At 48.6% G+C, this 26,773-nt stretch overlaps 2 long non-coding RNA genes across 4 annotated transcripts in view; one reads left to right on the top strand and one right to left on the bottom strand.

The window, feature by feature from the left end:
• The first annotated feature begins 1,072 nt into the window (after positions 1–1,072).
• On the top strand, positions 1,073–4,593 carry LOC149126381 (uncharacterized). Its single transcript, XR_016233551.1, has 2 exons — positions 1,073–1,859; positions 3,856–4,593. It is a non-coding gene; the product is annotated as an uncharacterized LOC149126381 (long non-coding RNA).
• LOC127492930 (uncharacterized) overlaps positions 3,291–26,773 on the bottom strand; it is a 145,846-nt gene continuing 122,363 nt past the window's right edge. For 2 of the 3 annotated variants that reach the window (XR_016233550.1, XR_011388422.2), the window contains one exon: positions 21,640–24,311. This is a non-coding gene — a long non-coding RNA (uncharacterized LOC127492930). Of the gene's footprint in view, positions 6,778–6,960; positions 7,027–8,414; positions 8,582–21,639; positions 24,312–26,773 lie in introns of those variants that run through there. The other variant, XR_016233548.1, reaches the window with a different exon arrangement.

The following is a 26,773-nucleotide window of genomic DNA, read 5'->3' on the forward strand; positions in this document are numbered from 1 at the left end:
CTTCGCTAGGTTGGAACATCTTTGGGGCCTTTGGATAAAGCCGAGGCCCAGTCTCCCCCCAAAAGTTTCCAAGACCAGAGCCAACATTCTCCGTTGGACACCTGTCCTCATGAGAGCTGGGCTTGAGTCTGAAATGCATCTCGCACAGGCCACTTAAAAGCCATCCCAAGATAACCGGGGTCAGAATGCAGTCAGCGTCCACAAATAAAGCACAGCCCATGACTGCACTCTGAAGGCATCCGATTTGCTGGGGCCTCTGATTTCCAACAGTTGCATCAGCCACCGACACACTCTGGGAGCAGGCGCTTGGCAGGCCAAGGGCTCAGCAACACAGCACCACCTTTGCCCCAATGTCTAAAACCAAATTAATTTGACTGACAAAATCCGCAAGCATGGATATGCCAAAGCAGCACCAGATCGTGTGTGCCTTGAGTGCTGTCTGAATTCTATGTGACACTGGTGCTCAGGGAATGACAGGCATAGCTCAGGTGTCATCTCAACTGGGCCCCAGGTGCTCCTGGCTGGGTCCATTCTGCAGGTGGGAACAGAGGTCTACTAAAACCAGCAATGAGGAGTGGAGCCAGACTGGCCCAAGAGCTCACTCCCTTATTCACCTGTCCCACTGAACTTGACGAAGATCCTGCCACTCTGTTAGAAGAAAATCCTTGTTGCTATGGTAAGAATAAAAGGAATTCAAGAGGGGAAGCAACGTTAAGAAACTCCTGGTTCTCAGTCAAGTCGAGGTGGCAGCACAGAGCCTCAGTGCTCCTTGCTCCGCTTGGGGAGTTGTCGCTGCGTGGGTTTGCACTGGTGACACTGTTGCTTCTTACAGTTGCACAAGAGCCCTGAGGATGACAATGTGCTGAAGCACTTTCTGCCATGTCCGTGTGAGATTCAAACCAAGGCGGCAGGCGTGGGGCACAGCAGTCGAGGTGCTGCTGGGGCACCCGCATCTCACAGGGGAGTGAGTGCCTGACTCATGTCCTGGCTTCCCCATTTAGGGTCCAGCTTCCTGCTAATATGCACTCCGGGGAGCAGCAGGCGATGGCCCCAGTACTTGAGTTCCTGCCGTCCACATGGGAGATCCAAACTGAGTTCCAGGCTCCTGGCTTCAGCCTGACCCAGGCCTGGCTGTTTCAAGCATTTAGGAAGTGAACCAGTGAAAGGAAGCGCTCTCTCACTCTCTCTCGCTCTCTCTCTCTCCCATCTCTCCCTTTCAAATAAGATACATTTTAAAGTTTTAAAAACATTCAAACCAAGACATCAAAGACCAGAGCCGCTGTTCTGGTGTGAACCCTGGTGCAGGAGGTGTCTGCTCCTCTCCTGCCTCCAGACTGAGACCCCAAGAACATCCTCAAAAACAGGAGACCCCTGTGAGATCCCTGGCAGGAAACGTGACATAAAGGCAGAGAAGGGCATGTGATCGCCCCCAAACTCAGGCCTCACGGGATTCCTGCCGCTCTGTGCCCTTGGGGTTAAAACGCCTGCCGCTCAGGTGTTCTCAGCAGATAGACCCCGAGGAAGAGGGGGTTCTAGAATCAGGGAGCAACGCCAGGATGTGGACCACGGCCACTAGGGGGAGCCCTGGGTACAGGCGTCGGCAGGTTTTCAGGTTGCCAGAATGTCCGAGGGACAAATCCTGCCCTGGTCCAACAGTCACAGCCACAGTCACAGGTCCACCGGCATCAGCACTGCCTGGGTGTCACCTTTGCATGTAGTTGAGAAGGACATATCCACAGAGCCCCTGGCTCCTCCCAGGACCCGCGTCCTGGTGCCAGGCTGCACCCAGAGCCACATGTGGTCCACACCAAGGCAGGAGACGCCAGCCCACAGAGCCACCAGGACTGCTCTGTGAGAAGGTGAGGGAAGGTTTTTCTGGAACAGTGCAAAGCGGTGTTCACACCGGTGAGTGTGAGCTGCGTGGTTCAGACGCCGCTGGGCACAGCTCTGAATGCGCCGGGTCCTGGGTAAGGCAAGCAGCAGCAACCCCGGGGAGGCTTCCAGCTACGCTCCCTCGGCAGCGCCTGTGCCCCCAGCAGCAGTCCAGGGTGGGTCACAGCATGAGGGACTGACAGCTGCACACAGGACCCAGGGGTCACACAGTTCAGCGCCTCTGGCCACTGTCCTCACTCATGCCGCTTCCGGGAAAAGTGCTGACACGATTTCCCAAGCCTTAATGATCCATTATGGCCATCTCTGCAGTGGAAGAAAAGCCGAAGGTAAACTCAGAGCCCTATCGACAATATTGACCTGTTATGGCCCCGAACAGGTTCCCCTTCCATCCACCCATGTGACCCCATGCCCACCCCTACCCCAAGAGAGACACCAATGCTCTGTGTCCTTGACAGACAGCACCAAATTCTGGAGCAGGCAGCTTCTTCCCCAGCTGGTTTAGGGGAGACACGTGACCATGAGGCCCTAACAATAATTTTGGGTAAAAACATCCCTGTTTGTCTTGAGTGTTTTCTAAATGAGGCACAAGTGTAATTGCAGAGGCTAAACAGCCATGTTCTAAATATGGGTCTGTGTGCACACACGTGGGGCAGCACAGGCACACAGCAGGCAGACAGGCTGGCTGTGCGTCCCTTCCCCCTCCCTCTGCAGGAATTTGGCTGGAGATGAAGGTCTGATCTTTGAGCAATAACATTCTCCGAGTCCAACTGAGCATGGCCGAGCAAACACACACCTTGGCTTCTGAGCTTGCCATAGGCTGGCATAGCCTGCGGCAAAGGATTAACCTCTTGTTGCCTCCGGTCCACCCCACCCCTGCAAAAGATCACCCAGATTTTCAACCCACAAAAACACCTCAGCCCCCAGTGGCCACAGCACATAGCACAGCAAGGTGAGTGTCTCCCCGAGGTTTCGGTCTCTCAGGGTCACTGCTGTTGCATCCCAAGCACGCTCTCAGCCTTCAGAGTTGCATGAAAACTGTGTTCCTTTAACATGCACAAAGTGTGTGAACAGACGGACTCCAGCTTGTGGGGCTCGTGCAAGGTCAAGGTAGCAAATATTCTGAGTGGTCATTCGGGAGACGTCCTGGTGTCCCGCTTCTGGCCACTAATGATCCTGTCCCAGCCCAACAGCAAAGCTTCCATCCCAGCCCCATTTAGGGTCCCATTTGTTGCCCACGGCCTCAATAATTTGTGACTGAGTGGCCCTGGCCCTGCCACCCTGAAAACAACTCCGCAGACAGCAAAGGCAGGGGCTGCTCTCTCCTGAGCTACATCTCCCAGGCTGAGTGCTCTACAAGATTTGGCTGAAAGTCCCAAGACGGACATCCTTACCCAGGGTTGAAACAAGGGAGACTCAAAACCGTTTATTTTAGGGGAAATCAATGCTCGAGGAGAGAAGTTTCCAGAGTGGCCGAGTAGTGAGCCGTATTTAGGGAGCACAGGCCATCTGTGGCATCTGAAGGCAGCAGGGACCAGCTCGTAGGAGATGGGGTCATGGCAGCGCTCTGAAAATGCAAATCCAGGCCCGAAGTTCACCAGCTTACTGCCAGCTCGTGGGTCAGGCCAGAGAACCATCCACGTCTGTGGTCCCTTTTGAGTCCTCAGCCTTCTTCCTTCGTAGAACCTCACCTTTGAGGCCGTCAGTGTCCAAACCACAGAGGACGCGGGCATGGAATGGACATAGGCTCCCTACCCAGGGAGGCACAGAAGCTGCCACCAGCCTCACTTGGCCTACACCCCCAGGGCAGGGCTGGCGACCAGCTGCCACTGTGGCTGGGCAGTCATTTCTCGGTGAGGTTGAGTCCTGGCCACGTGGTCACCCAGCGCCCACGTTCGTACCTGACAGTGGCTCACCCCAGGGCTCCGGAGCCTGGCCAGGGACCATGAGCTCTTTCCTTTGCAGGTGGACCTGCTTCCTTTTCCTGGGCAGATCTAGCTGATGGGGACAAAGTACTCCTATGGAGTGACGCCGTCTCATGGTGGAACGTCCGCCTGTTGATCCGGTGCGTCTGCGTCCCCTTCCCTGGAAGGGATTTCCCGAGACAGATGAGCCACTCTTCTGCAGGTGATGAATTTTCTCAGCACCCGTGTCACCGATCTTCCTTCCACTGGGTACACTAGGACACGTCACTGCAGGTGACCTGACAACATCTGGCTGAGAAGGAGTGTTCCTCAGGTGGGCAGGGACTAACGGAGAGAGGCTCAGAGCATCTCATGCTGGGAGCTGCGGAGATGGAAGACACTGGGGGCACCGTCCTGCCCTACACCCTCCTCAGCTGAGTCTGCAAAGGCAGTGAGGAGGGCCTGGTCTTCTGCCGCCCAGCTGGCCCTCTGCAGTGTCCTTGCGCTGGGGACAGCTATTGAGCAAGTGCTTGTTTCAGATCAATGCGTTTTAAACCCAAAAAGAAAAATTGAACTAAAATGATAGTAAAGAAAGCCCCAGATAATTCAGTCTTCTATGTGGCCTTACATCACATGAGCCATGCTTTCCAACAATACTGGAGGTGAGCATGAGTTAGATGCAGAAGCTTTTTAATTTAAAAAAAAATTAACAAAGTTTAGATTAAATATTAAAGAGAAAAGCTACAATCAGCCCCTCTTGGATGAGGGCTCGGGAAATAAAATGAGCTCTGTTACTCTACCTCTCCTAAGGCTGCTGTGATGAAAGTCTCTCTAAAAATATTTTTTAAGCCTTAAAAATATTTTAAGTAATTTTTACAATTAGAAATTGCACTGTGTGTAAGAATATTTTACACTGCTTTCGTTCGTTGGCAAAAATGATCCAGAAAAAGCAATCTGTCTCTATTATATTTTATTGTGCACTATTTTACTGGGAGAAAGGACAGGTGGGATTGTGAGCAACCTTTTAATGTAGTTTAGAAAGTTAATGTGGAAAGGGTACTAATATTGTAATTACTAGTTTTCTTTTATCAGCCACTATTCTTTGTCACTCCTGCTATTTAAAGTCACTGTTCACATACTGTGGCTAATTCCCTTTGTTAAATTTCACAGTGAAGGCAGCTTCCTGAATATTTGTTATTGCAGTCCTATGGATGTAGGCTTCTCAGATAAAGGAAAAACTGGGTGCACCCATCTGTGGGCAAATTGAAAATGAGTTTAACCCGCTGGCTTCCGGGGCCCTGTCCCTCAGGCAAAATGCTTCTGTTGCTTTTGACAGAGGAGGCATGAAGTTTCGATGACGTGTGTTCCATTTTCAATGGTATTTTGTAGGACATCAAAAGCAACTGCCCTGTATCAATACAGAGAGGCCACCGGGGGAGGAGGCAGAGGACTGTGGAGTTGGGAGAAAAAGAGAAAAATCTTGAAACGCTTCTGAGGTTGGAAGCAGGAAAGGCTATTTTCATTATTCAAGGTCTATTTCCCGACAAAGTGTCGGTTTACTGGCAACTGGATTGGAGCTTTTGAATCGCGTTCACACCGGAGCCGTGTGCAGAGAGTCGAGAAGGGAGAAAAGGAGAGTGCTTGGGTTTTTGTTTATTTTGTTTCTGGAAAATTTTTTTCTCCATTTCTCTCCTTTCTACAGTATTGCTGCTAATAGGAGCATGTCCTTGGGGCAAATAGTGCACATTTAGAACTCTTATTATTTCTCCCGTTGTAATTTTCAGAGAGAGACCCAAGAAGGAGACAGAAAGAGAATAAGAAAATAACTAACTGATCATTTCCTCCTGTTCTTATCAGTCCAGTTTTGAAAATAGAAAAAAAAAAAAAAAGGAAAGGTTTGCCTGCCACACATGGGAATGGACTTCTCTCTGTCACTGTGGATTATAACATTTATTTATTTATTCAACAAATATTTGGTGAGTTCTACCATGCACCAGACTCTAAGCTGGGCCCGGGGGTAAAGGAGGGGAAAGCCGAGTGGCCCCAGCTTTCTGGAAGCCGTCGTCTGCTGCTGGAATTTTGTCATAGTCTAAAAAACAAAGCCGTACATGGGGAGGGCACTCCGAGGTGACTGCCAGTGGAAGACTCTCTCGAGGGCTGATTTGGGATCAGAGGCCTCAGTGCCTGCTGATCTGGAGCATCCATGGGTGATGCGAGAGCAGGTGCCATGCCCCAGAATCAGGAAAGAACCCAAGAGGCCAAAGTGCTGGCCGTTGGGCACTCTGAGAGCCCCGGGATGTGGCTAGAGAAGCCAGCAGGCCTTGGCTGTATCCACAGTGCACTGGTGAGCCAACGGAGCTGTTTTAAGAGAGCAGCAGGTTTTTAAACACGCTCTGAAGTGTAGAGAAGAGAATGACGAACCTCACACAGATGTCATCCGGCTCCAGCCCTCGGTAACCCACGGCCACCCTTGTTTCACCCAAGCTCCGCGCTTTCCTCCCCATCCTGCCTAGATTTTAGTGCAAACTCCAGCTGTTGTTGTATTTCCTCCATAAATAATGCAGCCAGAATCACACCTGAACACTGAGAGAGCATCAGATGAGCACGATCAAATACCATGTTGTGTTTAAAGGTTGAATGTGTGTATAAATTTTGCTTAAGTTTGTTCAGACCAGGTTCATTTTGCAACCAACTGGCATTTTGCTGAAGTCTCTTTTAATCCGTAGGTTTCCTCTCACTGAAGAATTTAAAGCAAAGGCAGTTCATGGTCGGCCGTTTTCTGAAAGAGCGTGCCAGCTCTGTGGGGAGCTGGAGGGTAAGGGTGCAGCCGGCTGTGCTGTGGGTGGTCTGCACGCAGGTGTCCCCCAGGGCCAGGGAAGCATGAGGATGAATGCAGGACTGCAGGTGAGCACCTCACTTTCCAGCTGAAGCAGAACTGGCTCATATTTTGGGTATATACATGTACATTTGCGGGTTATAAACACTGCATGGATAAAGGAAACACATACAAATGAGGCAATCTGTGAAATTAACACACATGTAGAAACACAGGCATGTTCAGAAATATAAATATGCACACAGTATGCTCACAGTCCAGTAGACGGTTAGGACAAGAGACTGTCTCAAATGCACAAGAATGCTTGTGGGGGCAGGCATTGTGACATACCAGGTTTAACTGCTGCCATATGGACACTGGTTCAAGTCCCGGCTGCTCCACTTCTGATCCAGCTCCCTGCCAAAAGCAGCAGAAGATGGCTGAAGTGCTTGAGGCCGGCCACCCCGTGGGAGATTCAGATGGAGTTCCAGGCTCCTGGCTTCGCCCTGGTCCAGCCCTGGCTTTTGCAGCCATATGGGGAGTAAACCAGTGGGTGGACTCTCTCTCTCTTTCTCCTCCTCTGTAATTCTGCCTTTCAAATAAATAAATCTTAAAAGAAGAAAGACCATGTGTTCGTAGTACCCCAACACACCCTGCAGTGAGGCTAATGAAGATTCCCAATTGTTGTTTCCTTTCAACATTGACTCTGAACAATGTATGTGAAAGCAACAGTGTAACCTGATAGAAATTAAGCATTCCAGAGAGACAACCAATCATGTGGGTTAAAAGAACTCCATCACTGACAAAGCCTCAGAGATGAGGTGGGGGATGGGAGGGAGGGAAGGACCCAAAAAGCTGACTCCCAGCACTGTTTCCAGCACTTGGTGCAGACCGTCCAGCATTTGCAGGGAGGCACTACTTGCCACCTGCAGCCACACCCACCCAACTACTCAGGAGCCCACTGTTCCAAGCCTTTGAAGAAATTATTTATTTGGGGGCCAGCGCTGTGGCCAGTAGGTTAATCTTCCGCCTGCAGTGCCGGCATCCTATATGGACGCTGGTTCTAGTCTCAGCTGCTCCTCTTTGAATCCAGCTCTCTGCTGTTGCCTGGGAAAGCAGTGGAGGATGGACCAAGTGCTTCGGCCCCTGCACCTGCATGGGAGATCAGGAAGAAGCACCTGGTTCCTGGCTTTGGATCAGCACAGCTCCGGCCGTTGCAGGCATTTGGGAAGAGAACCAAAGGATGGAAGACCTTTTTCTCTGACTCTCCCTCTCACTGTCTGTAACTCTCCCCTTTCAAATAAATAAATAAAACATTCTAAAAAATTATTTATTTGAAAGACAGAGTCACAGAGAGATAGGGAGATTCAGAGAGAGGAAGAGAGATCTTCCATCCCCTGGTTTGTTTCCCAAATACCTGCAACAACCAAGGTTCATTGAAGATGAAGCCAGGAACCTGGAACTCTATCCTTGACTCTACATGAGTGGCAGGGGCCCAGGTACTTGAGCCATCATCTGCTGCTTTCCCAAGTGCATTAGCAGGAAGCTGGATCAAAAGTGGAGCAACTGGGACTCCAACTGGTGCTCATATAGGATGCTGGCATCTCAATGGTGGCTTAATGCACTGAGCCCCAGTGCCAGCCCCTGTTCTCAGTCTTTACACACTGAATTGCTTTGCATCCACGCTGGCCAAAACCTTATTCTTGCTTCGCTTTCATGGGCACTGTCTCCTAGCTCTCCTGTAGGGTTCTCAGTGTGAGTCTATGAAATATCACTCTTTGATTCTGTTTTTGCATTGCTCTTACCCAGGGGCAGCTTTCAGACTCGGTGTCCGTTCGAATGACGCGCTGTGCAGCATCTGCAAGTGCCGTTATCAGTGGGCAGCTGTGCTCACAGTCTCCTGGGGAGTGACTTTTGCAGATCATCCCAGTGAGGCTCAAGTCGGCTTTTAATGCCTGGCTGTCATTTAGAGCTTTAAAAATGGGGGTGGGGGAGAGAGGAAATGGAAAGAGAAGGAGATGAAAACGATAGGGAACACTCACCTCCATTCCTTATTACCCTGGTTTAGCAACAAATGCTGGCCACATCTGCAGGGCATGCAGGCACGCGAGTAAACAGGCCTGCAAGTGGTCATTTTTACCCATGTGTGCCCACAGTCCTTCACCCTCAGCTGTGAGGTCAAGGTTCTTGCTCCACATCGGCTGTCCTTGCTGCTGATATTCTTGAGGGCGTGACCCTGGCTGAAGATAAGGATCCGTGGCTGCCGTCCTCAAGCTGAGCTCACTCACAGAACAGCCTCGGCTGCAGCAGCCTCGGTGAGCACAGACACAGACCCAGCCTCCTCTACAAAGTGAGTTGGCGCTCATTCCCTTGGGCTTGGACTTTGGATTAGTGTCCTTATCTCAGACACCAGACAAACACAGCATTGCTCCCCATCTAAGCTGTTGGCCTTGTTTTTCATTCTTCGAGGAGTTGGGAGTCTCTGTCTACACAGTGGCAGGCATCTAGATCAAAGTCAAAAAACACAACTTAAAGCCCCAATGTTTCTATTGTAAAGAAACAGATCAAATGTCTTATATTTGGATAGTGGGGAGAAAGAATCCTTTGCTCAATTCTATCACAATGGCGTGCCGGTTCTACACTGAAGGTGCTAAAAATAGGCTGGTTGAAGCAAACTATTACTGATATGATCCATTGCAGTCCCTAGTGCACAGGGTAGAGCAGTAGCTCAACAAGGGTTCTGTTGTCTGTGGTTCTCTCTATGGCCCTTTATATATCCACGATGAATCTTTCATACTCTTCCAGCGCAGTGTCTTCCATAGGCAAAGGAGGGTAATCAGTAATGGCTGTTTGGGATGATGGGCATGTTGCTGTGTGCCAGCCACTGAGCCAAGCTTTTAACATGAGTTATCTCACTTAATCCCCTCAACAACCATTAGACATCTCCATTAAATATATGAGGCCTCTGGGATTCAGAAAGTTTAAATAACGTGTCCGAAAGCACTCAGCTAAATTATAGAAGCATGACTCAAATAGCCTATATTCTTACATCATACTGTCCTCACAGGCCAAGTCATTCTGGTTTTATTTTGGGTCATTAAAGCTGGGTGTGCTGAAACTGCAAAGTACCCCATGCCTTGTGTGTGTGTGTGTGCATGTATGTCTGCTGTATGTGTCTGTGCACGTGTGCACACATGTATTGGGGGGATTACTGTTGGCTGGGCTCGTTTCCTGTGGTGCACTTTCCCACTGCTGTGCAGAAAAGCATTTCCTTCTGCTGGCGACAGTGGAAGCCCTGGAGAAACCCAAGGACAGGGCCCTTGCAGAACTTCCTGTTGAGGGGCAGGAAGTGTGCAGGAAGCATCAGGAAGCCTGCCAGAGAAAGATTCCTAGAGTTGCAGGGTGGGACGCTCGGGCCCAGCATGGAGCCCAGGACTGGCCTTAGAAGTTGCTGGGAAATGCAGGCCTGAGCTTCCAAGTGCAGATTTCCTGCAGTCCGTCCACAGAGCCCCTGCAAATGTGTGAACCACTGGCTGTGTATGGAATTTGCACCTGTAAGGGCTGCAAAGTCATTCCACACCATCTGAGAGCAGATCCGCTCCTGGCACGCACAGAGCCCCATGGATGGCTGCGGGGAGTGGAAGGCACTCACCACTGTTCTCAGACGTCCAGGGTGGCATTTGCCAACTTTTCTCTCTTTAATGAAGTCGTGGAGGGCAAGGGATCAGAGGTTAGTGAAGCTAAGTTTGGTTTAAGCAAGGAGGGAGGGAGCTGATCAATATAGGACATTATGCAAATACGGTGGATATGAAACAGGAAAATATCTATAAAAGAAGTTAACATTCTACTGGCAGGAACTTCCTTAGAGAGTGAGCACGGAGCTTCCGTTATTCAAAGAGCAGGCTCCTAAATGCCTGGCTGCAGACAGGACCAGAGAGCACTCCAAGGGTTTCCTGTGCACAACACACCTGCAGGCTTCACCACAGACTGCTGGGACTAATTCAGGGTGAGAGAGACCTGGAGTCTCCAGCTTAGGACAGTGATCGATGCACCATGGTCCCCTGTCCATCATGCACCTGTGCACTCAGCAAACCCTTGCTGACCACTGCTGTGCATGGGGCACCATAGGTGAGGAGGAGATGTAGGTGGGAGTTGGGGGGAGCCAATGAACCCTCTTCAGGAGCTTTGATCCCAGCAGAAAGATTTGATCCCCCCCTTTTAAAGTTTCAATTGTTTATTTATCTAAAAGGAAGAGAGAGAGAGGGAGAGAGAGAGAGAGAGATCTCCCATTTAGAGGTTCAGTCTCCAAATGCCCACTATAACCAGGACTGGGCCAGGTCAAAGCCAGGAGCCAAGAGCTCCATCCTTGTCTGGTCTTGCACACGGTTGGCAGGAACCCAAATACTTGGGCCATGATCTGCTGCCTCCCAGCACATTAGCAGGGAGCTGGATCAGAAGCCGAGCAGCTGTGAACTTGAACCCCAGCACTGTGATATGGGATGCAGGCATCCAAGTGATGGCTAAAGCCATTGTGTCACAATACCCTTTCACTAACACAAAAACCAAAAACAGTAACAAAACAAGCAAGCCAGTTTCCTTTGGTTCCACATCCCTCTCTAATTAAGACAGTATCTCTTGGCTATAGTTTTCAGCTGTTTGTCAGGCAAGCTTGCCAAGTCCAGGAATTGTACTGTGTCAACCTGCTGCACCCCAAGCCCCATCTCTGTGACAAGAGCGTCTCTGACAGCCAAGTCCTTCACTGGCCCCTGCCACGGCTGCACAGCTGCCTTTGTCTTTGCTCTTGGGTGCTTTCTTCCCACATCTTCTGGAACACCAAGCTCTCTTGGTTCACCTGCGGCTTTGTGGCCCTAGCTCCACGCATAGAGCTACCTCTCACACCCCTTGGTTGTTTTCCTGCAGACAGGGAGCAGGGCTCCCAGGAGCCATTTCTCCTCTTGCTTTTGGAGGTGTCTACAGCCCTCTTTGGCTTTCATTCCTGCTTATTTGCTCTGCGTGGAGCTTCAGCCTTGGATATCCAAATGCCTGGTAGAATTTTCCATTAAAAAGGCCCACTTCATCTCACACTTGGTAGGCTCAAAACCAAGTTCATTCTCTCCCTGCTCTGTTGTTGCCCAGCTCCATCATCCACTTATTTATCTAAGTGGTGAGCCTGTCATCCCAAAGCCTGGCTCTTCTCCACTCCCATGTCCAATACATCATCAAGCAGTATCTTGTCCTCTTCTTGCAGCTCTTTAAATCTGCCACCTTCCCAAGTCCACTGTCACAAAATGCTTGGCACAGACTAGACAGCAACACGTGGCTGCTGAGCAACCTTATCTGGTTAACGGATGGACACACGACCAAGTTCAAACCAAGGACTCTCGTGAACTCGGCTCAGTGCACAATGGGGCCACACTGCCCTACACTCCCTGAGGCTGTGGCCCAGTGATTCACTTCCCAACTCCCCGCGGTCTTGTGCACTGACAATGTCACTTTCAGAGTTGACCAGAACATTTCTTGATGTACTGAAACTCTCCTGAGGCTCTGAATTTATCCTAAATACTGGGTGATGGTAAAATAGCAGGTATTTTGCATCTGCATTCATGTGAATTTATATCATTTCAAGCAATCTGTGAGTCTCCTCTGCTTCTTCCGTTCACTTCCTAGAGCCTCCTACATCAACTCTTGAAGATAACTTCGCAGTGTAGCACACCCCACGTCCTGTACCAATCTGTTCTTTCTTCTTCCAGGAATATCTGTTGGCCATTTTACCATACCATTTCATTTGAGATTCACCGAGATTACCTATACATGAGTGTGTACATGTGTGTGTAGGAGGTGTATGGGGGTATATGTGTCTGTGTGTACGTACATACACACTGGTACTCTTACTTATTGCAACTTTAAAGTGACAGGAATCATGAAGAAAGATTTTTCCCAGGACAAAGGCAGAGTGAAGACGCAGAACTGGATGATTAGAATGGATGTTATTAAGAACTCAGTTTCTGTAAGTGGATTCAAAAGCAGAAAGAAAAACAGCAAAAGAAACAATCACCCAAGCTCTTAAAATGATAAAACGAGAAAGACAGGAATTCTTAAAATACGGAGAAAGGAAGTAAACAGGAATACTGATAACAGGGAACAGAACTCTAAGATGGGAAAAACAAAGTGTAAATTAGCACAAGATCAAGCATGCTACCTTTTGGCCACAAACCACCAAATGCAAGGCTTTTTGGTTATCCGCCCCCACCCCTCTTAATAAGCCCTCCCATGAGACATACAAATGTGTTTCTTGGCACAGACGGTAAGCTTTGCATTTTTATTCCATTCCATTCTGAAGGCTTCCCTTGCCATTAAGTCAGTGAGCATAAATGCGATTATTCCTATTGGCGCAGGCAATCTCCAAGACAAACGTCATGGTCTGGCTGGCTTTAACACCGACAATAACAAAGCACCAGCGTATTCTAGAGGATGATGACATAGGCACTGCTGTCATCCGGCAGCTTGTGGTGTCTGAGGCTTCCTTCGTGGTGTTCTATACGCGTGACCAGGATTTCAAACTGAGAAATGATTTGCATCTCCCTATTAGGTAAGGGCCTAATTTAGAAGCAGAAATCCTGCAAGCAAAGTCCAGAACCAGCATGTGACTTCAGGGTCTGCTGAAGCTCTGGCTGTGGTTCCAGCTGCCTGTGGGTTGTGTACCACTGAGCACAGGCCACCAACACCCATGTGCTGTATTCACGTGCACACTAGTGTCAGAGCTGGCACTGCGTGTCAAGGGATGGAGGACAAAACACAAAGGATTCCCCCTTCGTTTATTACCCATCAGTCTGTTTTTATGAGCAGGGATTGCGTCAGTTAATGCTGTTCGTCCTGCAGGGATGTGCAAGTTTAACCCTGCCTTAGTCTCAAGCAGACAATCTGCTCTGAAGTTCCACGGGGAGTGTGCAGAGCCGTGGGCTCCAGGTTCTCATTCCTGTGGATTTCTAAAGTTGATTTAACCATTAAGGAAGATAGATCTCGATCAATTCGCAGTTAGACTGAAAGTGCGTCCCTCGGAGCACGGCTGTTCTCACTGTCCCTGCTGGGCTGAGCCCAGCCCCGTGCGAGGAGGAAGGGCTGTGCTCAGCACCTCTCCGCTGTTGAGGATCTTCAGTGCTCCTGGGAAAAGGGACTCTGTTGCTGTTTCGTTCTACTCCACTGAAGGGTCAGAGAGCTGGAGATGGGAAGCCTTCGCTAATGTTAACTTATCAGGAACAGATAATCCTCCCCGGCATTCCAGAAAGCGCAGGATGAGAAAGTCCACCCCCGAAAATGCAAGATCCTAAAAATACACCAACCGATGAAGACTTCAACTGAAACATGAATAAGGATCCATAAAAAAAATCCAAATTTTTTTATTGGAAAGGCAGAGAGACAGAGAGCAATATGGAGAGACAGCTTCCATCTGCTGCTTTACTCCACAGAAGACCTCAACCCAGATCTCCAGCATGGATGGCAGGGCCCCACGTGCTGGCGCCATCGACTGCTGCCTCCTTAGGTGCGCATTCGCAGGAAGCTGGATTGGGAGCAGGGTGCTGAGGACTTGACCCAGGCACTCTGAAACTGAAAGCAAGCAAGCCAAGCACCAAATGCACATCTGAATCAATGCATTTCTTAAGGCAAGAGGCAGAGAGAGTGCCAGGACTGCTGCACTCCCAGGCAATAGACTTAAATGAATTTATCATTCTCCTAGACAGCTTTGGCAGCAGGACCATCAAGCTATAGGTAAATAGAGAGACAGATGAGGGAGGGAGGGAGGGATGGAGGGAGAAGAATACAGGAACACATGCACACAAGGGCACTGCAAAAAGCTTGGAGGAAAAAATGGAATTACATGTTTGTGTGTGAAAAATTTTCAAATCCATGAATATTTTTTTCATCACACACCTTTTCCATGAACTTTAGAAGGCCTCTCATATATAATATATATATATAATATATAATATAATGTATAATATTTTAGAATATATATGTATATATATTCTTCACTTTTAATCATGATTTCCTACATCAATCCAATAACTTACTTGGTCAACCTTATAGCAGATCTAAAACGTTTTCAAAATTGGCTATCCTGGGGCCAGTGCTATGGCTTAGCAGGTAAAGTTGCTATCTGCAGTGCCGGCATCTCATATGGGCACCGGTTCGAGTCCTAGCTGCTCCTTTCCCCATCCAGCTCTCTGCTGTGGCCTGGGAAAGCAGTAGAAGATGGCCCAAGTATTTGGACCCCTGCACCGGCATGGGAGACCTGTAAGAAGCTCCTGGCTCCTGGCTTCAGATCGGCTCAGTTCCAGCCATTGCAGCCAACTGGGGAGTGAACCAGCCAATGGAAGACCTCTTTCTCTCTATCTGCCTCTCTGTACCTCTGCCTTTCAAATAAATCTTAAAAAAGAAAGATGTATTTATTTATTTGAAAGTCAGAGTTATATAGAGATAGGGAGAGAGAGAGAGGGAGAGAGAGAGAGGAGATCTTCTATCCACTGGTTCACTCCCCAGGTGACTGCAATTACCAGGACTGAGCCAGGCTGAAGCCAGGAGCCAGGAGCTTCAATCAGGTTTCCCACATCGGGTGGCAGGGCCCAAGCACTTGCACCATCCTGTGCTTTCCGAGGCCATTAGCAGGGAGCTGCATCAAAAGTGAAGCAGCTGTGACATGAACCGGTGCCCATATAGGATGGCAGAGTTGCTGGCAACAGCTTTACCCACAATGCCACAACACCACACCATTTTAATAGCTAAATGATAAGCAGATGTGCATATTTTATTATTTTCTGCTCTTTTTCTGCTTGATTTTTCCCCTTTACAATAGATCCCAGAAGTCATCCCTTGTTCTCACTGACAGCTCTGTCTCATTCTCTTTCTAGCTTCATGACACCCTGTCAAGTACATCTACCATTATTGGTAAAGTTAATCTCTTCTGTACCGACATTTAGGAGTAGCTAATATTTTAGTTATAAATATTGCTGTAGTAAATAACCATATGCCTTTATTGGGTATGATTGGTGATTGATCTTCAAAGTAATTTCTAGAAGTGGGAGTTTGGAGTTCAAGAATAAAATGCTTATGTGGTTGGTTGGAAATTGCCAAATTCCCCATCCAAAAGAGTGTACCATTTTGGTTTTTTATTTTTATTTGAAAGACACAGAGGGATTGTTCACCTACTGGTTTGATGCCCAAATAGCTACTGCTGCTGGGACTGGGTCTGGTTGAAGCCAGGAGCCAAGAATCATCAGCATTTCCCAGGGGGCATATTAACAAACAGGATCCTGGAACTGGAAGCAGAGCCAAGACTTGAACCCAGGCCCTGCAGTATGGGATGCATGCGTCCCAAGTGATAGCTTAACCACCGTGCCAAACGCCAGCCCATGTACCATTGTGAATTCTCACCAACAACACCTGCTACCAGATAGCTTAGCCAACAGCACATCCTAAATGTTCACATTTTATTCAATTGGCTGGGTAAGGAATGATGTCTCTGTGTAGTTTTAAATTTTTTTAAAAAAAGATTTTATTTAGTTATTTGAGAGGCAGAGTTACAAACAGGAGATTCAGAGAGAAAGATCTTCCATTCGCTGGTTTACTCCCCAAATGGCTACAAAGGCTGGAGCTGGGCCAATCCAAAGCCAGGAGCTCCTTCCGGGTCTCTCACATGGATTCAGGGGCCAAAGCACTTAGGCCATCTTCCACTGCTTTCCCAAGCCATAAGCAGAGAGCACCATCCAAAGAGGAGCAGCCAGGACACAGACCGGTGCCTATATGGGATCCCGGCACTGGAGGTGGAGGCTTAGCCTACCACGCAACAGTGTGGCCCCCTCTGTGTAGTTTTAATGTGTATTTCTCTTATTATGAGTTAAGTTAAACATCTCTTTATATAAATAGCAGTTCTTGCATCTCTTTTGAGAATCTTCTACTGAAGAATGATTTGTAATTCCCTTTCTCTTGTTTCCTCCAGTATGTAAAATTCCTTGCACATTAGATATCTTGCTTTTCACCTGTGTTTTTTCCCACTTTTTTGTTCCTTTTTGGTCTTAAATATGGTGCTTAATGCCATGTAAGCACACATCAGTGTTTTCATTTATTGCATTTGAATTTTGACTTTTGGGTGCAAGTCTTCTGCACTTGCACTACAGAAAGGGATCTAACGTCTTCTTCCCACTGACTATGAAGTTATAGCTGTTAAAACTTCTACCTTTGCACCCAGGGACGGATATACCATATTCATGTGAAACTTGATTTCTAACCCACAGTTGAGTCTCTTTCTTGGCCCTGTGTTCTATTCCATTTATTTGTCCTCTCATAAAATTGTTCAGGCTATTTGATTTATAGTATTGTACTTTACAGTATATTTTAATATGTATCACTATCTTCTTTTCAGTGTTTCCCATGAACTTTAGTGTCAGCCTGGCCATCTTGATGAAGAAAGATTTATCCATTTTAGTATTTATTTATTTTTATTTTTTTTTGTTCTAGTACCATTGGTTGAACTCTGTAATTAACACACAATTATTCTTAGGTGTTTAAATTTTAACTGAAAAGTGATCCCTGTTAGGAATTTGGAAAACATTATGCTGAGTGAAATAAGCCAATCTCAAAGGGACAAATACCATATGTTCTCCCTGATCGGTGACAACTAACTGAGCACCAAAAAGGAAACCTGTTAAAGTGAAATGAACACTATGAGAAATGGTGACTTGATCAGCCCTCACCCTGACTGTTGATGAGCAACTTAATATGTTATCCCTCTTAGTATTTTTTTTGTTTGTTTGTTCTACTTAATACTTTTGGTTGAACACTGTAGTCAATACACAATTCTTCTTAAGTGCTGAAACTTAACTGAAAAGAGATCGCTGTTAAATATAAGAGTGGGAATAAGAGAGGGAAGAGATGTACAATTTGGGACATGTTCAAGCTGACTTACCTCAAATGGTAGAGTTAGAAACATACCAGGGGATTCCAATTCAATCCCATCAAGGTGGCATGTACCAATGCCATCGCACTAGTCCCAGTGATCAATTTCTGTTCACAATTGATCATAATGATAGGCCTAAGAACCAAAGGGATCACATAAACAAGAATAGTGTCTGCAAATACTAGCTGATAGAATAAAAAAGGGAGAGAACGATCCAACATGGGAAGTGAGATACACAGCAGACCCATAGAATGGCAGATGTCCTAAACAGAACCCTGGCCTCAGAATCAGCCCTTAAGGCATGCGGATCCAGCTGAAAAGCCCATGAGAGTATTTCAGGCATGGAAAGCCAAGACACTGGGGAAAAAAAAAAAACCTAAATGAAAGATCTCTGTGAGTGAGATCCCAGTGGAAAGAACGGGTCATCAAAGAAGGAGGTACCTTTCTCTGAAGGGAGGAGAGAACTTCCATTTTGACCATGGCCTTGTCTAAATATGATCAGAGTCGGTGAACTCAGGGGGCTTCCATAGCCTTGGCAGCTCATGACAAGAGCCTAGTGATTACTGATGCCATAAACAAGAGTGTCAATTTGTTAAGTCAACAACAGGAGTCACTGTGCACTTACTCCTCATGTAGGATCTCTGTCCTTAGTGTGCTGTACATTGAGATTTAATGCTATAACTAGTACTCAAACAGTATTTTTCACTTTATGTTTCTGTGTGGGAGCAAACTGTTGAAATCTTTACTTAATGTATGCTAAACTGATCTTCTGTATATAAAGAGAATGGAAAATGAATCTTGATGTGAATGGAAGGGGAGAGGGAGTGGGAAAGGGGAGGGTTGCGGGTGGGAGGGACGGTATGTGAGGGAATCCATTGTAATCCATAAGCTGTACTTTGGAAATTTATATTCATTAAATAAAAGTTTAAAAAAAAAAGAAAGATTGTGACTGTGTGTGAGTATTTTTGTAGCTGACTGGTGCACTACATTTAGAAATTAACACGGACAGAATTGTCATTTTGAGGTTGCAGCCACATCTCCATCTTCTAGTGCATATTTCTGTTTTATAGTTTTATTGAGATAGGTTTTAAGAAATTCTTCTTAGGTTTACTCCTATGTATTTATTTTTTAATTGTTATTGTAACTGGAATGTTCTCATTTTTATACTTTTAATTGTTTTGTATACTTAAAGACTATTGATTTTTACATGTTAATTTGATATCCTACTAAATTTTTCAGTTAAGTTAGTTTTATCATTAATTCTCTGCGGTTCTCTGGGTATTTTATCATGTCCCTACAAAGGAGAGTTTATTTCTTTCTCTCTGATTCTTCCGCTTTTAATTCCTTTCTCATCTAATTACATTGGCCAATGGTTACGAAAAATGTAAAAAAAAATAGTGAAGGCAAGAGGAAGCCTTGTCTTATCTCTGACCTTAGGAGAAGTGTTTCGAGTGTTGCCCAGCTAAGAATGATTATAATATGCTGCAAAGTTGGATGTAAACATGCCAATCCTATTTTCAAAATTGCTCATAATTGTTTTTCTGAATATGTTTGTATTATGTTAAGCATTTTCATTCCTGTTTTCAAAAGATTTTATAAAGAATGGACTTATATTTTGTCAGAGGCTCCAGTACCTCTGGAGAGTCATGTGACTTTTCTGCTTGGTCTAAGTTATAGAAAAATATGTTAAGACGGTTTCCTAATATTAAACTGTCTGAATTCTGATACACAGCCACACATGGTCATGATGAACCTACAGGATATTTAGAGATTTATTTTAAGAAATTGTATCACACATTGGTATATTCAGTGAATATAAGGAAAACAGATTTTATATGTTTCATAGACACAATTCTAAGAACACAAAACTTCCCTCCCCTCCTCCTTCCTTCCTTTCTTTGTTTTTCTTTTAATTTTTGTGATAACATACTTTCAGTTTACTTCAGGCTTAATATGGCACTAAATACAGTGGTCAACAAGGAAAAGTAGAAAGTCCTCCATTCCACAGGAGTATACACAAGGGCCATAAGCAACCATCAAGTCATGAGGTGAAAGTTTCACTCTTACGGGTTCACTTTTTGTACTGTGCACATTAGCTACCACAGATCTGAGAACACGTGACATTTCCTCTTTGATGGGGAATCTTGAGTTTCCCTTAGTCTTCCAACAGGTTCGAGGAGGCCCACCCACAGTACCAGAGTCCTGTTCCTTCCTTCAAATGGGTTGACTGCAGATGACAGCCACATCTGAAAATACCAACAGTGCTAGGATCCCGTGTGACCGAGTGCCTGGGCGCGACCACCTCGTGAAGCAGGAACACACGAGTTCACACAACACATCTGTGGCGTCTTTCTTCTCTAATGTTTCTGTCATTCCTCTCTCTCACTCTCTTTGTTTCTTTTTCTTTTTAAAGATTTATTTATTTATTTGAAAGGCCTAGTTACACAAAGAGAGAGGCAGAGGCAAAGAGAGAGAGAAAGAGAGAGAGAGAGAGAGAGAGAGAGAGAGAGAGAGAGAGAAGTCTTCCATCTGCTGGTTCACTCCCCAGTTGGCTGCAATAGCCAGAGCTGTGCCGATCCAAAGCCAGGAGCCAGGAGCTTCTTTCAGGTCTCCCACACAGGTGCAGGGCCCAAACACTTGGGCCATCTTCCACTGCTTTTCCGGGCCATAGCAGAGAGCTGGATTGGAAGTGGAGCAGCCGGGACTCGAACCAGCACCCACATGGGATGCCGGCGCTGCAGGCAATGGCTTTACCAGCTATGCCACAACGCGGGCTCCAATTTTCTTTTTCTATCTTAATATCCTTGGTGATCCCCTTCATGTTTTGATGGTCTTTACTGAATTTCTCATTGAATCTGTGCTTCTTTGGCATCCTTGCAACTTAGCTTTCACATCTCCTGTGTTTTCTTCTTTTTTCCTTTTGCCCCATTAACTCTTGGTTTTTTCTTGTGGGTTGTGTTTCTCGCTTCTACTTTTATTTTTTTACACTTTTAATCTAAGGTATTTGCGATGTTTGCTTGAGTTATTTAATTCCATTTCAGCTGCTACTCTTCGGTTGTTGATTTTTTTTTTCAGGGAATTTTTATCAGTTTCTAACCATTGATTCCTGTTTTCTCTTTTTGTACAACAGTTCTGTAGGCTGTGATCCATGTTTCTGTCCCTGTTCACGGGGCAGAGAGCTTACAGTTACTTCAGACCCTGAAGTGGCTAAGAGCCCTCACTGAAGAAGGTGTTAGGCTCCCTGCGGTAGGAAATCAGTTAACAGTGAATGCAGGCACCTGCCTGGAGCGAGGCGAGTGAGGATCCCCGGCCTCACCCTGCCTCTGAGCACATCCTCGGCTCTGGCTGCAATGGAGAGAGAGAAGAGTGCTTGCAACACGGAAAAACTTCCTAACGTAACCTTTCTGGTCCAGAGATGTTGGTGTCCGAATGCAATATTTCTCTTCTTTGCTGCAGGTCAGTTTAGAGCCCCACCTGTTAAAGGGCAGACCGCCCAGCTAAGAGGGAGACCACATTTTTGCCCTCCTTCCTCTAATTCCTCTTCGCTGCCATCTCCCCCCGGCACACACACACCCGCACCCCGAGACCTACCTCAATGCTCAGCACTGGCTGGGCTCTCAAACGCAGCCATGCCTGGGACTTAATGCAAAAGGATGGATAAAATATTACCATAACCTCGGAGGCAGGAGTAAAGCCCGTATTAAAATTCGAGACCTACAGCTGGGGCTTCCAGCATGGGATGAGAGATAAAGTTCACCATTGTTAGCTCACAAGTGGCTCAGACTTCCTGGCAACAGCAGCGAATTACTCAGTCATTTAAGCAGGCCCTCAGAAACAGCCCACTGTGTCCCAACAAAAAAGGCATTCAGGAAGAGAGAGATGGCTCCCGGGCCCTGGAGAGCCGGCTTTGGGGCCCTGAATGGACGCCGGGCCTCCCGAGTCAGTGGCCTGCCTGGGAAAGACAGTGATGTCACCGCGAATGTATTTTAAGTTCTGCCCAGCCTCTCCCTGCGCACTCCCTTTTGCCGCCTGTGCCCGGTCTGCCTTTTCTCCTCGCTCCCTCCCTCCCTCCCGCCAGCTCCTTTGAGGTCAGTCCTTCTTTCAAAGTTGAGAGCTCAAATCCACCGAAAGGCCCGCAGCAATGGTACTGCCATGGCAACCCTGGGCCTTCTCCATTTTATTTTTTGCACAAAAAGTAAAAGAAAAATGCTTAAAGGAGGGGCAAGAATAAAAGAGGGAGTGACGCCCACCCCAGTGGCCTTGGTTGGGAAAGGACAGAAGCACATGTGGGATCAGCCAGCAAGGCCTGCAGGAAGGCGCGGGGGCCTGGGGCAGGTTGGGCGGCTCCAGGGCCACCCTGCAGGACACCTGCGCTGCTGACCCGGGCACACACAGGAGCTGCATGTTCTACTGAGCCGAGTTTTCCCAAGAAATAAGGCCTGGCTTTTGAAAAGCCCCCAACCACCCAGGCGGGAAGAAGCTGTCCAGGCTGCAGCCGCCTCCGGGGAAGAGGAAGAAAGCCAGGATGGGGAGAGCTGAAGAGGGCTCGGCCAGCAGGAAGGGAGCTGACCTCGGCCGGAGTCCAGGGCCTGGCGTTCCCTCTTCCCGTGGCTGCGGCGACCAGCACGCAGGGATCAACAGCATCCAAGCCACTCAGAACAGCCACTGATCAATGGAAACAGCCACTGGCTCCTGGAGAATGCAGCCTGGCCTTGGACTCCTGAGGGAAAATGAGTTCTTTCTCTTTACTTTCTCTTTACGTTTTATGTCCACAGTCTGAAAAGCAGACAGTAAACACCCCAGAAAGAGCTCCTGCAAAGCCCAAGCAGCCCCCTCCCCCACCGAAAGCCCGATTAGAGCTGGCGACAGTCAGGCCTTGACCCTCCTCCCGCGCTCTGTTGCCCAGGGCTCCCCTTGCTAGCCCTGCTCCTGAGGTCGGGGCCTCGGATCCTGCACCCACTCCCCAAATATTTAATCAGCTGCAGTCCCGAGGCTCTGCTCCCCCTGTGGAAACAGAGTCCTGGCAACTTAACCGCTAATCCCTCAAGACAAAACCCTCCTAAAGGGAACTGCTCATGTTGGTGATGTCCCTGGGCAGCAGTGGCTGCGGCAAAGGAGTTCAAAGGATGCAAGAAGAGGAAGGAGAAATAAGGCTTCTGGGAGAAAATGTTCCAGGCAGGCCCAGGGATTATTGCTGGATAAGAAGGGACAGAGGAGGGTGCCCCCATCGGAAGGAAATGTGCTTGCTGTGCTCGGTGGCTGCTGCGTCCAGTGGCTGGTGTACCAGTAACTAGTGTGTTCGCTGGGCTGCAGTAGTGTTACCAACGGGAAATGACGGTGCTTTTCCCAGCAGTCATCACACACGGACTGTGGGGTCTACGCTTCTGGTTCTTGCATGGGCACAGCAAGATGTTACAGATGTTAGAATGATTTCGTTTCCGTGTTAAGATGTCCCCTCCAGTTTAGACTGGAGCTCTAATCTCATGAACATTTCACATCTTCTCAAAATTTTTCCTGAGAGATGGGGATGAACTCCGTGGCTGGGCTGCTCTCTCACGGCAGTCAGCCAGTAGAGGGGGCCCTTTCTCAGGGGCTTTTGGGGGTTTGCGAAGCCCCTCCAAGGATCCCCAGGACATATTCCCCAGTGCAGAAGAGGCGCTGACCCTCTTGCCTCTGCCCGGCGGGAATTCCAGGTCCTGGTGGAGGACCCTCTCCCCTTGGCAGGCTGTCCTCTTGGGTTGGGTCCCTCCACTGCAGCCATCCTCTGCAAGATGCACTTGGCCGAGAGAACTGCTTCCCTCTCTGCCCCACCCCCACCTCAGGAGTCAAAACAGGAAGCGTCCGTGGTCATTCTCAGCCCTCATTCCAGGTTCAGCGTCAACTCCAGCCGGTGCCCCACCTCAAGAATTCTTGGGCTGCAGGAGCTAATACTGCATTTCACATATCCCTCAAACTCCGACGGACTACACGGAACGCACCGAAGACTCGGCCATGGGCCACGTTGCCCACTCCAGTGGCGAGAACCTCAGGGTTTTGAGGTTAAGCAAGCTCCTGGAAGACACCCGTCCGTGCCTGACAGCCTAGCCTGAGTTTATGGTTTTGTTCTTTTCTGCCTCTCTCCCTCCTTCCTTCTTGTATTCAGCTTGGACAAGCTGGAAATGAAGAGCTTCTACAATCTATGAAAAATGGGGAAAACCAGCAGATCACACTCATACTCCACGATTCCCTGGCTGCCCTTCACATGCACCCACTGTGCCCTTCACGGTCCGCCTTCTTTTTTTTTTTTTTTTTTTTTTTTTTTTTTTGACAGGCAGAGTGGACAGTGAGAGAGAGAGACAGGGAGAAAGGTCTTCCTTCTGTTGGTTCACTCCCCAAATGGCTGCTATGGCCAGCGCGCTGCGACCGGCGCACCGCGCTGATCAGAAGGCAGGAGCCAGGTGCTTCTCCTGGTCTCCCAATGGGGTGCAGGGCGCAAGCACTTGGGCCATCCTCCACTGTACTCCCTGGCCACAGCAGAGAGCTGGACTGGAAGAGGGGCAACCGGGACAGAATCCGATGCCCCGACTGGGACGAGAACCCGGTGTGCCGGCGCCGCAAGGTGGAGGATTAGCCTATTGAGCCACAGTGCCAGCCCACGGTCCGCCTTCACATATGTACCTTGCAAGTTCTGCATCTGGGCTTAGCTCCTCTCTCAGAGCTGTGGCAGTGCTTGTTGTCTGTTGTCTTCAGCCCTATGGCTCCAGCAGAAGTCCTGAAGCAGAGAAGCAAAGCCCGGTTACTCTAAAACCGTTTCAGTTGTGAGCCACCTCCAGAAGACCCTTCTGAAACCATCCTCTTTCCCTAATAATCCATTCCACTTCCTCCCTCTCTGGGTCTCTGTGCTTGTCTACCCCATACTTCCTGGTTTTCCTGTGGGCAACCACCCTGTCCTCAGCCCTCCATCTGTGGGGTTTAATTGAGATTTCCCGGTCTATTGATCCAAATGAGCGCACAAAACTCCCTCAATATGAAATCAGTTATAGGAAGGGTAGCCATGTGGTCCAAATTGCCCCAGTCAGAGTGAATCTCCTGACCAGCTGTACAGGTCTTGCTGAGATGGTTAGCACCAGTCCGGGGGGTATCAGCATGGACCACTTCTTGCTCAGGGTGGGGAGGAAGCCAACGAGAAGTGCCAGCAGGGGCAGGAGAGAGCAGCATCCCAAGGACATCTCAGTCCCTGAATCGGCCTGCACCTGATCCACTCCCAGCTTTTTTAAATATGAGCCAATAAATTCTGCCTGCTCCCACATTTTCTTGTGATAAAACAATTTGGGACTTCCTCTGTATTAATGGAACCAATTTTCCTACACTCCCATATGCAAATTCTTGGAGTCATTTTTATCTCATCTGTCACTGTTATCCTCGGGAACAAGGCACTGAATTCTGTCATTTTTTTTTCCTTCAGAAGTCCCCCAGAAAGCTGCTCTGTTCACGCAGTTCTCCAAAACTGTCACCGCCTCCACCCAACTTCTTCAGCAGGATGCATCTGGATGCCGGCGACAGTGCCTGCACTCGTGCCTGGCTAGAACTGCCCCGAACCACAGGTGGATTACTTTTCTTTAGATACTGAGTTCACTCTATTTCCAGAATTTTCACTAGCTTCTTATTTCTTGAACACCAGAATCTCCTCCCTCAAGCCCTTGAAATCTGCAATGCGCTGTCCCCACCATCTCATTTTTATTTTCAACCCAGCCCCCAGCAGAGATTTTAAGCCAGAAGCTGCTCATGCGGGGCTCTGCTCCCAGCCGATGCAGGGTTTCTCGTGCACACTGCAATGGGTGAAATGATGCACAAACCCCCACCTAACCCCAGGGTCTCCAAAGGCAACTTTATTTAGAAATCTTGTCTTTGCACAAGTAGCCAAGTGAAGATGAGCTGCCGGAGTGAGCCCTGAACCAATGTGCCTGTGTCTTTACACAGAGGGGACACTGGTGCAGAGGGAGGATGCTGGGAAGATGCTGACAGGCAGTGTGTGAAGGGGTGGGGGAGGAGGCACATGCACAGCTTCCTGCTGCTCGCCCTCAGCGGGCACCAGGCCTGGGGACACTCTCACCTCAGCCTGAGCAGCATGGCCTGCAGTGCTTTGTCGTGACTACCATGGGAAGCTAACGTGTGTATCCTAATCTCTTCTGAGCTCTGCTTCTTGGTGACCTAAAGTGACACAGAGAGTACCAGGAGCGGCCTTGACTGAGCAAGCAGGAAGTTGAGGTCTGGGGAAAAGTTCACTCACCACTCACCACCTGTCAAGGAAATCCCAGTCCCACGGAATGCGAGGCACACACAGTCCCCTGCACAGGTGGCAGCTCAGCTGCTGCGGGGCTCCCCCCGTGGACCTGAGACAGCACCGCACTCATGAGATGATTCAAGCACTGGAAGAACATGGAGGGGACAGGGCTTACAGGGACAGGGAATTGGCTGGCTTTATTTCATGGCGACGATGCCCTACAGATAGTGGGAAAAAGAGACACAGTACCAGCTGAGCGAGCTCTTTGCTTGCTTGATGCAAGGTTCTGCACTACAGCAGAAACAAAGCTCAGGACTTGAATGCCAGGGCCGTACAGTGCCAGAGTTGCTCACCTACTCCGTCAAGTTAGCTGTGAGTGCAAAGGTAGACGTCCCAGTTGGGAGGTGGACGTGCAAGGGTGCCCTGAGCATCATACCTCTGCCCAACCTGTGCAGTCTCAAAGCCTAGATGGATGAGCCTGCTCCCACTGGGGGCACCATGCAGAGGCCACTCCCTGCACAGCTTCCTGAGGTCAGGCCCCCAGACCTGAGCTGCTCCAGCAATGCCTGTCCCGAAGTGACACCTCTGTGAAGAGGCACACCCCAAACCCTCCACAGCAGAGCCCTGTGTGAGCATACCAGGGCATGGCTTCGCCTCTTTTGTCCCGTGGAGCCTCAGCCGGCACTGGTAGCCACCAACCTAACTGGACCAGAGGACCTGGCTCACTGCTAGGGAGGTATGGCATGGGCCTTGGCTGTGACACACATGCCATCATCCTGGGCACCAGAAGCAGCCTACCCAGGCTCAGCAGCAGCCAGCGCACACGTCGTTCTCTGCCAGAACAGGGCCTGTGCCCTCACCAGAGGCATCCTGGTGGGAGTGCCTCCCCAGGAAGAAGGCACGGGTCAGGGAACCTAGTGGTGGAAGCAGGAGGGGACCCCCTTGTGTCC

Source organism: Oryctolagus cuniculus, chromosome 5, assembly GCF_051225735.1.
Source record: "Oryctolagus cuniculus isolate XC-2025 breed Fujian yellow rabbit chromosome 5, ASM5122573v1, whole genome shotgun sequence".
NCBI lineage: Eukaryota > Metazoa > Chordata > Mammalia > Lagomorpha > Leporidae > Oryctolagus > Oryctolagus cuniculus.